The sequence below is a fragment of the Marmota monax genome, unplaced genomic scaffold (genome assembly GCF_021218885.2).
Source record: "Marmota monax isolate L192 unplaced genomic scaffold, Marmota_monax_Labrador192_F-V1.1 WCK01_AAM20220418_F8-fsc00077, whole genome shotgun sequence".
NCBI classification, from domain to species: domain Eukaryota; kingdom Metazoa; phylum Chordata; class Mammalia; order Rodentia; family Sciuridae; genus Marmota; species Marmota monax.
The window spans coordinates 6,139,500-6,153,526 of record NW_026694610.1 but is presented as its reverse complement, the minus strand read 5'-3'; the positions used below and the strand labels follow the sequence as shown (position 1 = coordinate 6,153,526).

At 45.7% G+C, this 14,027-nt stretch overlaps 1 protein-coding gene across 7 annotated transcripts in view; it reads left to right on the top strand.

Moving 5' to 3' along the window:
- Pdzd2 (PDZ domain containing 2) overlaps positions 1 to 14,027 on the top strand; it is a 365,774-nt gene that overhangs the window by 43,101 nt on the left and 308,646 nt on the right. The window contains exon 2 of one of the 7 annotated variants that reach the window (XM_058572094.1): positions 1,952 to 2,133. The exons of the other annotated variants lie outside the window; for them this stretch is intronic. The gene's annotated coding sequence lies outside the window, so the exon portion shown is untranslated. The remainder of the gene's footprint in view (positions 1 to 1,951; positions 2,134 to 14,027) is intronic. 7 annotated transcript variants of the gene reach the window in all.

The following is a 14,027-nucleotide window of genomic DNA, read 5'->3' as shown; positions in this document are numbered from 1 at the left end:
GCTATCACATGCCTTACAAAACCCAGTAGGGAAAGCTTTTGGATTAGGGAGTTGCAGACAGGATCTGTGCATGTGAGTAAGCAAAGGCCCTGGTGGGACTAAATGCATCTTCCAGGGAGTTGAAAAAGAGATAAGCAGGCCCCTTTCCCATTGTATTGGCTCCCACTGAGTGTCCACTTAGAGCACCCCAGCACCTTAGGCACCACACTCCTTACTGCCCCTGTGGCAATGTCCCAAAGAGTCATCTTCTGAGCCTCTTTCCCACTTCCCCTCCCAGCTCCCAGGGGACCCTGGGTAGGAGCTGGCTACAGCAGTGCCGACACACAGCTTGGGTGCCGAGGGGGATGGCCCAGCTGTCTCCTCACTCTGGAAAGCTGTGGAAAACCACTTCAAGGTGTTGATTACCTCCCAGGGAGCTTCTCTTTCTTTTTTCCTCAATCAAGATTGAATGAATATATGGCAGTGTTGATTTAATATTTGCTCTGCTTGAGAAAATTGGGTTTCTTTAAGCAGGGGGTAGTTAGCCGGGTCCCAATAGGGAGGAACTATTCCTTCAGTGCTTTGCCTTGTGTTGAGTTTACAGATATCCCTGGGAGTAATTAGCATTTTTAGTTACCTAAGCAGCAGCAGCATCAAAGAAAGTATCACAAGAATGTTGCTGTGTATTTGGGGACCAGCAGGACCTGGGAGCTGAATGACCTGGTATCAGGATAGACTAGTCCAGACTCTATTTCCAGATGAAGCCACATCTGGCCATAAGGTGTTTTGTAGAGCAAGTGAAACTATAGGTCCAGCCAGCCAGCCCTTCATGTATACGTGGGCCATCTAATAAGGCAAGTTAAAATATTGGTGTTAGCTGGATACAGTGCGTATACCTATAATCCCAGCTACTTGGGAGACTGAGGCAGGAAGACTGCAAATTTGATAGTAGCCTAGGCAACATAACAAGACCCTGTTTCAAAAATGTGTGTGTGTGTGTGTTAAATTTAATTCCTATGACTGCTCCTCCTGCCCCCTCCACCATACACACACTGACTAGATTCTGCTGAGCCCTGTCTTGATTGATTATATCTTTAGATTCCTGACTGGGTCCAACACTGACAAAGATTCTCCTCTGTTGCCAGAAAAGTTTCAGGAATCTTCTCTGGTGCACTGCTTTCTGGGTCAGAGAGACTTCTAGAAGGTTATGATGCTATCCTTGTAAGCCCAATTTATCATAATCTCTGTTCAAAAAGAGGCCAATGTACGGTGCTATTTTTCTGCTCTGATAGTCAATGCCAAGGCATCTCTGGGTGGGGGTCTTGGCTTCAAAGTCCTTCCTTAGGAAGGAGAAAGATAAATTTCCACAGGCCCATCAGAGCTATTTGGGTGCTGGCAAAACCCTCGAAAAACGCCACTCAGGTCATTTGAGACATTGTCTCCGGTCCCCACAGTTAGTCATTCCCTGACTTTTAGAGCAAGCTAAGCCTCAGAGATAAGTCTGGTAAAAATATCATTTAGGATTGAAAAATCAGTTCAAGTCCTATGTGCAAATTCTTGAGGTGGCTGCAAAGAAGTAGGACACTGTCCATGTGGTCATGGTCATCTAACTGGAGAACAGTCCTGTAGGGCTGTTCCAGCTGCATCCCAAGCCTGGCAGCTCCTCACCCAGCTTCAGTTTGTTCGTCTGATAAATGGAAATAACTCATGCAGTTGCTAGATAACCCTGCACGCTGCCTGGGCCTGGACCACACTGGGTATGCTCAGAATATCCCTCCTCATCACATGCTGAGGATGCTCAGGATGGCACTCAGCGTCTTCCTGGAGCTGCTGGAACAAATAAACCAGGTGACTTCAACCAATAGACACTTCTTTTCTCCTAGTTTTGAAGGCCCACAACCCCAAATCAAAGTGTCAGCAGGACTGCACTGTCTCTGAAGGGCCTGAGGAGGACATTCTTTTTCTCTTCTAGCTTTGGTGGCCACACACATTCATCAGCGATGGTGTGTCCCTCCAGTCTCCTCTGCCCTCCTCTTCTCTGTGTGCTCTGCCTAGTCTCTCTGCACATCTGGAACATTTGGACGATCCAGGATGAGCACCTTCTTTCAAGATCCTGACTTCATCACTTCTGCAGAGACCCTTCTCCCAAATAAGGTGACATTCGCAGGTTTCAGGAATTAGAATGTGGAATTAGGGGGAGGCACCATCCAGCTCACTACACTCAGTAAATAGCACCTGTGACGACAATGATGGTGATAACAAGTGTCACCTGTGATTGTGATAATGGAGTTGAGACCATGATGACGATGATGATGACAATGTAAAACAAAAAAGCAGCAGAGGGGAGCCTGAGATGGCACAAGTATCAGGACCAGGCTCTGGCCTGACTCATTGCCTGCCATTCACTTGCGTTCACTCCTGCTTCTTCAGCTTTGCCCCTTGGGGCTTTCTACCCCCAAGACTAGTAGGTCAACTCCTATCAGCCAGAATGTAGAGGGCCCGTGCTGTTCTGCAGGCCAGTGGCCTCCTGTGTGTTGTAGTTGGTCTACAGAAGTCCAACAGGCCCATTTGATCCAGCCAGGCCCATGGCCAGCAGCTGAGAGGATCTGTGGTGCTGCCCAGGATCCAGCACTTTCATCCAGCTGGCCACCAGCCACTGCCCAGGCTTTCAGGAGGACACCCTGCCATCCAGGCCCTGGAGAGTCAGCGACTCCCTGAGGCTGTGGGTGGAACAGCTTTCCCTTCCAGCTGTGAACGCTGCTGTCCAGATGGCCACTGCTTGGCGTAGGTTTGGTGCCTTGTTTGTTTAACAACTTCAGGGTGGGAAGAGCCAGCTTTTGGATTTGGCAAGGCCCTTGGTGTGCAAAGTGAAATCCCTGGCGGAGAGAATGCAGCGGGGCGGGGGAGGGGGGGTGGCTGCTGTGCAGCTAGTGATCAGATAGAGGCTTTTGGGCCCTCTGCCTGCTCAGGCCTGCAGGTGGTGTTGGGGGCGGCGAAGATCAGCAAAACTCTTTTCTATCTCCTTTACTAATGAAGATTTGGGGCTGGGCCTTCTCCTAGAACCCCCACGAGGTTGCTCAGAATGATGCTCAGTGTCTGTGTGCATTCAGAGCCTCTGAGGATCAGCTTGAAGTCCGAGTTGCTTTCTTATCAAAGTTTACATGGCACTGGAGGAGATCTGCTCTCCGGTTCACTTGTTCATTTCCCATCCACATATCAATGGAGGGGCAGTGGATTTCTGGCCCAGAGTTTGGAGATTTGGAGTCTAGTTCCAGTTCTGTCCTTAACTTTAAGGAAGTCATTTAAACACCAAGTTTCAGATGCCTCACCTGGACAATGAGGTGGGGGAGATCTTAACCCAGCCTGCTGCCCATGCTTAGGAGAGGTGCAAATGGCATTTTCTCTCTTAGAGCTCTTTGGAAATGAATCATCCCTACAAAACTGCACAGGATTAAATATAGTTTTTAGAGAAAATGATAATAATGTGGGCAACTCCTAACTAAAGTGCTTTTGCAATGATAGTGAGTGGCTTTGAAATGTCAAAGACAACAATACTCATAGAATGTTAAAAGCCAGAAATGACTGTAGGGCTGTCTTCAGCCATGGGGTATCTGGGCCTGACATGCATTCTTAGGGGGCATTAGCTCATGTTTTTGAATCCATGCTAACTGGTATGTAGGAGGTGCTCCGGGAAATGCTGAGTGACTCAGTGGTCACCTGGGTCCTCCTACTACATCACTTGTAAGGAAGGAAACCTTGGAGTTGAAATGATACTGGGTGCTCCATTTACACTCTGTAGGTGATTCTTTCCTGAGTGTGTCATGTTCTCCCCACCCCTGCATTGGCTGTGCCCTTGGCCCAGATGACATCTATGTATATATTTATTTATGCACTGTTGTATTTATTTTTGCATGTGTTAGATTATATTTATTCTTCAGAATCTACCTTGAATGTTGCTGGGTCCTCAGAGAAGCCTTTTCCAGCCTCTGAGGCTAAGTTGGTCCTCTGTTCCTACCTCCTCCAGTCCTAGGTGCTCCATCAGGGCTGGGCTGGGAAGAGGAGAACTAGTCACAAAAACTCGGGTTAAATAACTTCAAAAGTTATTTGAAGGCCCATAGTCACAAAACCCATCAAGGTTAATGATATTTCAGTGGCATATTTTTTTAAAAATCACAGTAAATGCCAACAAATCTACATGGAACCTAATATAGATATCTATTAAAATACAGACCCGCTCTCACCCTACAGTTGAATGACTCAGCCTCACCTCCACATATCCCAGCCCTGTCCGTGGACCTGTCTTTATCTAAAATGTTGATATTTTGCTCATCATGCATTTTTGCATTTACTTTGATTTAGTAAAAGGCTGATTTAAGATATTGGTTATCTTGGTGACTGAGTTGTTTTTTTGTTGTTGTTGTTTTGTTTTGTTTTTCCTGTGTTTCTTCTATTTTGTGCCCAAGGCTCCTTCTGACTTGCTTCTTGGCATATACTCCCTTAGGTGCTTATTTATTTTCAGGGTTTCCCGTGAGCTCTGAGGGCAGGGACAGCCACTTTATATTTGGGTGTAATAAAGGTCTGACTGGGCCTCCTTGGCCAGCCCTTGTTTTCCCCTCCTCCTCCTCATCTTGAGTACAGAAATAGCTCTTCCTTGTGTCCTGCCCAGGCCAACCTCAAAAGCGTTTGGTGACGGCTGTGTATTCTATGGAAGGTTCAATGGGGGAGGCAGAGGAGCATAACATCTTTAAAATTCTACCTTACGCATCTTTTAATTCTCTTCTCCAAAGTTCTTCACTCCCACCAGCTGTCCTATCTCCCCCATCCTTCTTTTCATTCCTACAGCCTCTAAGAAAGAAAGAAAGAAAGAAAAGAAAAAACCCAGCATTCCAGTTTCTGTCCTCAGCTTGTACACCCACTGAGCAAAACAAATGCCCAACCATTTATCCTGGAGATTTCAAGTCTTAAATCTTATTCCTTAAGGGGGAAGTGTTTTAGTCAGCTTTTTCACTGCGGTGACTAAAAGACCTAACCAGAAAAATTGTAGAGGAGAAAAAGTTATTTGAAGAGTCATAGTTTCAGAGGTCTCAGTCCATTCCTCGGGCTCAAGGTGAGGCAGGACATCATGGCCGAAAAGTGTGGCAGAGAGAAGCAGCTTACATCTTGATCAGAAAGCAGAGAGAGAGTCCACTCTCCAGACAAATATATACCCAAAGCTAAGCCCCAATCCCTACCTCCTCCAGCCACACCCTACCACGTTAGTTCCCACTCAGTTAATCCCTATCGGGGGATTAAATCACAGATTGGGTTAAGACCCTTACAGTCCATTCATTTTTCCTCTGAACCTTCTTACACCATCTCACACATGAGCTTAGGGGACACCTCACATCCAAACCATAACAGGATGGAGATTGTGGGAGGTGGTCTTGGTGAATCACCACCCAGGGATGCAGTGCTGCCTCTTAGAGGGGCTCAGTGAGTGACTGATAAATGAATGGATTCATGAAGAAAGGAAGGAGGCCTAGGTACAGGAAGTGGGGGACCAGGGGAGGAACTTATAACATTTCTTTCAGGAGATATTCGAGGGGCTTAGGCAACTTGCAGTGGTATCCTTACTGCTTTCTATCAGCAATACATAAATTCATGAGAAGCCTATCCTATAGCCATATGAAGAATTTTCTGTGCCCCTCACCCTTTCTGTTCACTGCTGTTCCTAGTTCTAGGTACCTTTACCCATAAGCACTGGCCAACAGGGACAACTAAAAGAACCTGAATGAGCCCATCCTATGCTAGGGACAGAGTGTTCAGCTCACCTTTTGAAGGCTCTGTGATTTTCTTGGTGGCCCACGAGGGTTCTGTGTCGTCGATGCATCCTTGACTCTCAGGCCACAGAGTTCCTACTTTCTTGCATAGAGATTCCAGAACCAGACTTGGCTGTAGCCAAGACCTGCTCCCAGTCTGTGAGGGGTCAAGGAGTCTGGTCCTTCATGAAGTATGACCCAGGCATTCTAAGTGTTGTCAGGCAGTAAGTAGAAGCAGTTCACAGTAGGAAGCTTAGAAATAAGAATAGAAGGAAAATGAAAAGTCACCTGGAATCTTGCCCCAGGAGATAACCTCAGCTAGGCAGCTCCTCACATTCTCTTTAGGCTTTCTTCCATGTCTCTGCAGAAAGTGGTGATTTTGCAAGAGGAAAGAGCCTATTGCTTGCTCTGCTTCCGATGTAGCCCTCTAGCACTGAACCAGGAGGCTGGGGCAGGGACACATTGGCATGAAACCTCTGCAGCTGCCCCCTTGAGTATAGAGAGGCCTGTGAGATCCCTGTTCCAAGTCAAGGAGCCTGGGGACTTGATGCTGGCAGGATGCTCTGGGTAGTGGCCTTGTGCCTCCAGGGCCTTAGCCCAGGATGCAAGTCTTCGCCTCCTTCCTTATTCCTTTACATCACCTCTCACCAGGCGGGAGGTGCTGATGTCAGTTGTGGACACAGGTTTTATTAGGCTGTGACTCTGTTTTGGTAACACTGGAAGAAAGAGAGAGAGAAGCAGCACCGAGTGTCCACTAAGGGCTAACAGCTTTCCACACATAACTGCATGTGCTCCTCACAACTTATGATGTGGATCATGTTCCCCATATTATAGATGAGGAAACCAAGGCTGGGGAAGTCAAGCAGCTGCCTCAGGGTGACACAAGAAGTACCTGCAGTCCTGTGTGGGTGCACCTTCAGAGGTTTGTCATCTTACTGTGGTTTGTGGCAGGGCTGGAGGTCAAAAAGGGTTTGCCTTTGCTTGTGGTGTTTCCTTTCTCTCAGCAGTGAAGAACACTCCTGATCATTGATGTGCTTTGGGGTTTGATGTTGTTTATTGCACACAAGGCTGCTGGTTTTCATTGACTCATTCCACAGATATTTGTAATGTGCTCCAAGCACTGAGCTGTCATTAGTGATAGGAAGTGAGGTAATCCTTCAATGAATTTGTGTTTTGGTGGAGTAGAAAGATATGTACACAACCCTTGTCTTTCACATGGTAAGTGCAGTGGTAGAGTATAGGAGAGGAATACAGAACCATCTAAAGAAAGTGGATGTGGGGCAGGCTAGGGGATCACATCCCAGAGGAAGCACTTTTTGATCTGAGTTTTGAAGGCAGAGAGGTGTGAAGCAGAGTGTCTAGGAAACCACACAAAGTTCATGATGGCTGAAATTGAGGGGGCAGAAGGCAGCCTGGATGTCTTAGGAGTGCCTGATTAGAAAGGAAACTGAGTGATAACACTAAGGTGTCCAATGGCAGTAATCCCCCCTCATCTGTGCTTTTGTGTTTTGTTGTTCATTACCTTCAGTCACCTGCAGTGGGAAAATATTAAATGGAAAATTCCAGAAATAAACAATGCATGAGTTTTAAATTGCACATCATTCTGAGAAGCAGGACAAAATCTCATGCTGTCTGTTGTTTCCCACCCAGGACGTGAATCATCTGGTTGTCCAGTGTACCCACGCAGTTTACACCACCTGCCCGTCAGTCCCCTGTTGGTTGTGTGACCAGATCCAATGTTGCAGTATTGCTTGCTTACTTGTGTTCTAAGAGTAGTGACGCCAGCAATTCAAATGAGTGAACACAGTAAAAGACATCTTGAGGGAAAGAGAGATCACATTCACATAGCTTTTATTAGTGTATTTTACTTGTTTTATCTTAATATTAGTTATATGTTGATCTCTCACTATAAAAACTAATTTATAAATTAAACTTTATCATAGGTATATTGGTATAGAGAAAAAAACAGTACACACCTGCACATACACACACGAGAGACAGAGAGAGAGAGAGAGAGAGAGAGAGAGAGAGAGAGAGAGAGAGAGAGAGTTCAGTACCTTCATAGTCTTAAGCATCCACCGGGAATCTTGGAATGAATCCCCTGTGGGTAAGAGGAGATGTTTGTGGTCCCAGAGCTTGGGGAGCTACTGAAGGATTTTAAGGATCAGCTCCACATGATAGAAAGACCACCCTTTGGTTTCTGAGTGCAGGATGGCGTGGGTGGGACAGACAAAGAAGAGTCCACTGCAGTGGAGAAGTGATTTGTCCTGGGACAGCTGGGCAGAGGCCATGGGCACAGATGTGAGGAGGCAAGATGTGAGAAAGAGCAAGAGGAGGACTCCGTGCTATGAGAAGGGGAGTTGGGCCCAGAGGGAGCAGCAGAGTAAGAAAACAAAGGCCATACCTGCTTGTGGACTGAGGCCAGCAGTGCATGGTGGGGCCTTTCAGGAGATGGGGGACAGAGGGAGAGGTGAGGCCTTGGAGGGAGTTTGCATAGGCGAGGGCTGGTAGACCAGTTGGAGGAGGATGAGCATGAAGGACATGTGAGTGGAGGGATGGTTCTAGGTGTAAACTGTGAGGACTGTGCTTTATCCCACAACCCTTTTCCCTTCCTATGTCTCTGCTCCCTCCCCCCAGTCTCGTGCTGCCAGTCCTTTCAGTTAGGTGGCCCCTGCCTTATCCCTTTGTGCACTTTGCTCGGGCCTGGGAGGCACACGCCCTGCAAGGCCCTGCTGTTATTCCCAGGAAGGTAGTTTTGCATCTTTCCATTTTACAGACTGAGGCAAAATGTGTAAGCTCTTCTACATGTTTTGTCCATTGAGGGATGGACATTTTCTGACCAGAGAGAAGAAGGGAAGTGGGGGGTATTGTAAGTTGGCCAAGACTGGCCTTGTTTTAGCATTGGAAGTCCCACATCCCAATAAATTCTTTAGGCAAGCTGGTCACCTTAGACTTTGTGGGGAAAGGGGGTGGGGGGGAATCTTCCTGAAGAACCAGGAGTGCTCTGAGCTTCGACTCCCATCTCCCAGGGGTGCTACCTTGCTACAGGTTCCCAATCCCTTTGTCCCTGGGACACAGTTGCCGGGTTTTATAGAGGCTGCCTCTGGCTGTGTCCTAGCGGGGGACAGGCCTGCATGTTAAGAGACCTGAGTCCCAGTCTCCAGGGATTGAGCACATAATGGATCCACCACATTTATCCAGCAACCTAGGTTTCACAAGGAAAAGGGGTGAAGTGGAAGCCTGAATAAGTCTTTCCCCTGACCTCTTCAACAGCTGACCTCTAGCCATACACACAGGTGTCTCTACTTACAATCCCTTCTGCAGACCCAGACCTGATGGCTTCCTGTTTTATTTAGAAAATCCAATACGCATTCTAACTTCCCAAAGCCCACACTCTGCACAGGGCTGCCAGTGCCCGGAGCAGCTTTGATGTCACACATTTGCATCTGGGAACATAACTCTCGTCCTCTCTTGCATTCAGAAACCATGGGGATGATGAGCAGATGTTTTTCTAATAATGAGAAGATGTGCAGGCGCCGACACACGAGAATAGTTTCCAGTCCGTAAGTTAATTAGCAAGCTGGGGAGCCCAGATAAATAAAGCTCTCTGTTTCCTTTCCTGCAGTTTAAAATATCAAATCTGGAGGTTCCCTCCCTGCTCTCTCCTCCACCCCAAGCATCAGGATTTGAGGGGAAGCATTTAGATACTTGGTAATTGGCGCGCATGGAACTGGCTTCCTGGCAGCCACAGGGCCTGTGTGCCTACAGAAGCGCCAGCTCAACCTAGAGTCAATTCTCAGTTTATCATTGGTTGATTTTCTATCTCCACCCCACCCCTAGCCTTGCCTTAGTTGTTCTTCATTTTTACTTTCTTGAGAGCTTTCTAGCGGCGTTACTGGGATAGAGAAGAGGTGGGAGTTATGGGGCTTTGGTGCCAAGTCCTCTGGGAGCACTTTTTTTTGTCTCCTACAATCGTTAAGCAGCTCCATTTTAGGGGCATTGTTGCCTTTCCCCATTGTACAGATGGCAAAACCAAGGCTCAGACAAGCAACTTCAGCTGTCCCCAAATCTTCTCCTTTTTGAAAAGTCCTAAATAAGACCCATACCTGGTTAGGGACTTCTCATGGGACCCTTGCACAGAGAGGAACTTCCCCTTGGACAACAATTGGCTGTTTGGAGATCTAAGAGGTCAGTCTCCAACTCTGGGAGTCCACTTTGCCTCCTCCTCCTCATCCCATCTCACTTCTAAAATTCTGCCCTAATGCTCTTCCCTGTTCCCCCTGAGAAACGGTCAAAAAGTGTTTCCAAGCAGGTTGAATGATCTTCTCTAGAAGTCAAAGAGAAAGAAAGCCTGAGAAATTCTCGATACTTATTCCAGCCCAGAAGAGCCCGTGTTTCTTCTATAAAAATATAATCCTCTGAATTTGAGACTTGGAGTTGAATGAGTGTGTTCCCCTGGTGGATGGTGTGTTTACTGAAAATCCGTGTCTGTTGCTAACCATGCTTTGAAACAAGAGACATGTGTTTTTAATAGAATTGCAAGTTTTATGCCTTGTTAAAAATACCCACATGGACGCTGGCTTGGAGGATGCAGGCGGGATGTTGCAGAGGGGCCATGAATTCCATTCCCAGCCTGCTGGGACCCGGGAGAGGAAGCAGGGAAGGATGGCCTGTGCCCTTGCAGTATTGGATTCTGTGGAGCCTCCCTGTTTTCTTTTGGAAGTGACCACTGGCCGCCAGCTGGCCTTCTCAGCCCCACCCGACGTGGAACAACAACGGGTTTTCTCCTCCCCAAGTGGAAAGGACAAGGGACTCAGTTTTTTGCTTCCAGAGCAGCTTTTGCCCTAATTGCGAAGAGCGTCCATTGGATTTTGTGGAAAGCCTGAATAACAGGGTGCTTTAAAGGAAATGCAGCCCTTATGACTTAAAGGAGCAGGGGTAAGAGCCACACCCCACACAAGATGACTGGTAATACTCATGGTCCCCAACATAGTGCCTGTCCCCAAAGGGATGCCTCAAAGTCATTCTTGGACTTCAGTTGTCAACACAATATGTGTTCTTTTTTTCTGATTATAGAAGAAATAGCTATATAAAAATGAAGTCGATTTTCATTAATAATTTTACACCCATAGATGCTGTTCATTTCTAAGACATTTCTTCTCAATTTTTTCCCGTGTGTATGTATATATGTAAATAGAATGCTAACACAATTGGGATCATACCAACATAACGGTACGTTGTGTGCATATTCCAATTTCACTAAGGAGACTTTAAAATGTGTTTCTTAAAAAAAAAATGAATATGTAATACTCCATCCAGAGGGTACCCCACCCGTGATTGAACTAGTCCTCTTTTTCTCAAGTGCTTTGAATGCAGATTTTTCCTATTATAGAAAATATTGTAATATTCTTCCCTTTACTCTTAATTATGTGAAATGTTTCTTTTGTTTGAAGTATCCTTGCTTTTTTTCCCATGGTAAATGATGGATGTATTTTAGCAATGAAAATCAGGAGAACTTTCCTTACCCTAGTTAAGGAACCATGTATTGTTTTGTTAAGAGGGTCAGATTTTAAAATTAAAATAGTGAGCGCAAAGGAGAGGAAGAATATTTGCACATTCTCTTGCATAACCTAGATTGTATTGTGTGAATTGAGAATACACGGTAGGTATGTGCTACATTCCCTCCCAGAGTTTACTGTCTGCCCCCAAAGAAGCCTGATTTGTACACTAGTAAGAATTAGAGAATAATACTACAAGGTAAAAGAACACTACAAGGTTTCCAACTTTGGTGGATGAATATGTACTAAGAGAAGACTGATAGGAGGAAATCCTTGCATTTTCTGGCACCATTAAAGACTTCTGCAGAGAGATGGGATTTGTAGTTGATCTTAAAGAATATCTGGGCTTTAGGAAGATGGAAAACTACCTTGTATTGAGCACCTACCATGTGTTTTTTGCTTTATACATATCACCTCATTTATTCCCCGCAATCGCCCTACCTATTTATTGTTAAAGACCAATTAAACTCTTAGAAAAATATGGTGTTTAATAAGATTATAGATTTATAAAGCATAAATTTGGAAATATTTGTGAGTACAATGTGATTGAAATAGACACAGAAAGATAATTTTTTTTTTTTAAAAAAAGAAGAAATCAGGGCATAGGGAAAATATGAATAGTAAGAACGAGATAGAGACAATGTAGGATTTCTGCTGGTTTTGTTCACTGATCCCACACAACCGGATTGATGACTGCATGTAGTAGGTATTAATACATATTTGTGGCATGAAAGAACAGATGAATGAAAGGGGTGGTTAAGATGTTTGCCATGTGGTCATATATACATTGCTGGTGGTTAGATGCATTTTTGACTTTGAGCTTTCTTATAGTCAGCACAAAGGGTAACATGTTCCAAAATGACCTCAGTTTGTAAGTAAGGAACCGGTTTAACAGTGTGGAGACAGGATTTAACCTGGTGGCATGTGGGAGAAAGTGGGATTGGATTCCAAGGAGAGGGACAGCTACCGGCGGGGTTTGAAGGGGTGGCTGGGAAGTATAGGAAAGCAGAGAAGTCTGTTTAGCACTTAGGCATGTGGAGGGTGGGGAGCAGCCTCCTTTCTTGGGTAGAAAGCAGACTTATTTAAAAGCAAAGTGGTCCCATCATTTCCTTCCCAGATCTTTACCCTCTGTTAGGAACTAAATGGTGCCCTGGCCCCTGCAAACTTCATGTGCTAACTCACTAACACCCAGTCTGACTGTTCTGGAAGATTATGCCTTTAAGAAGGAAATTCAGGTTAAATGAGACAAGAAGGATGGAGCCCTGGCCCAAAAGGAAGAGTCACTAAACACCTCTATTTTTCCAAGCATGCATCTGTACATAGAAGCAAAGCCCAGCACCTTGATCTTGCACTTCCAGCCTCCAGAACTGAGAGCGAATAAATATTTTCCCTGTTGTTCAAACCATCCAATCTGTGGTGTTTTTGTTAAGGCAGCCGAGCAAATGAACACACCCTCTGCAGAAACACGGAAGACAGATTCACACCGAGCTGTAGACTACTGGAAATGTCACATTTAGTCCCAGAAGCCCAAACATCACAGAGTTGTTCATTTTTTACAAGAGTCTTGAAACAGGATCGATTCCTTTTTCTGTTCCTGCATATCTGGGAGCTGCCTCATCTCCTCTGCAGTAGTAACAGCAGCTCACGGAGGCCTTCATTCTCAAAGGGATGCAACAATACCAGACTAAGGGTGGCAGGAAAGGCCATGCCCATGCAGAGTGGACTGATGGATCTCAGTCTCTTCAATTTTGGTCTGGCATTTTCCACTCTATCTTTTGCAACCTTTTTATCTAAATCCCTAGCCCCTGGTGGCCCATCCCTGCTCCACTCTGATCACAGATATGACTCACCCACAATTATAAATTCAAATTGTATATCATGGGAGTAGATGGTAGGGGGACAACTATGGTCACTGCATACCCCTCACTTATGGCATCTGCTCCCAACCATAAATGCCCATGGGAAACTGGTGTCCCTGGGGTGGGGCCACATGGCAGGAGCCTGGGCGTTTGTTTTACTTTTGCTGTCTTCTGGGTTTGGTTTATACTATTCTTTTCCATCTGGCTTCTAGAACCCCCAAAGCTATTTTTAAAGCAAAATTGTGGCTTCTGTTTTGACATAAGAGGAAAGGCCGTCTCCAAAGATCATTCATTATTTGTTGGTAAAGTTTGTACAGCATGTGCCCTGATCGATTCAGGGGAGTAGGACTCACCAAGTCTACATCACACGTCTGCTAGAATTGTGCAACACCATGGACCTGAATCTGGACTTATGACCCTGTATCGGGTCAGGGTCAGTTTAGGGTCACCCATAGCCCAGGCCTAATCTCATGCTGTTTTTATAAATCATTAAGAAAAGTCCCCAGCTTTAGTCTTCTCCTTTCAACTCCTGTTCTAAACCTCTTCGAGCCTCAACTTCCTCATCCTTAAAGAATTGAGTAGAGCCCCACCCTATCAGGTCATTGTGGGGACCCATGTGCAAAGCACCTAGTATAGCATTTGGCATGCAGCAAGTTGTCATTTGTAATTTTTTAAAAAGTGCAAATTTCCACAAGTTCCAGTGATACCATCTGAGAATAAATGAGATTTGAGGAGTGCTTTTGATCTGCTGAGTGTCTTTGAGATGCCTCCAAGTCTTAGTATTCAGGCCAGGGTCAGAACTCTCAAGGCTTGTCCAGATGCCAGGTCCATCC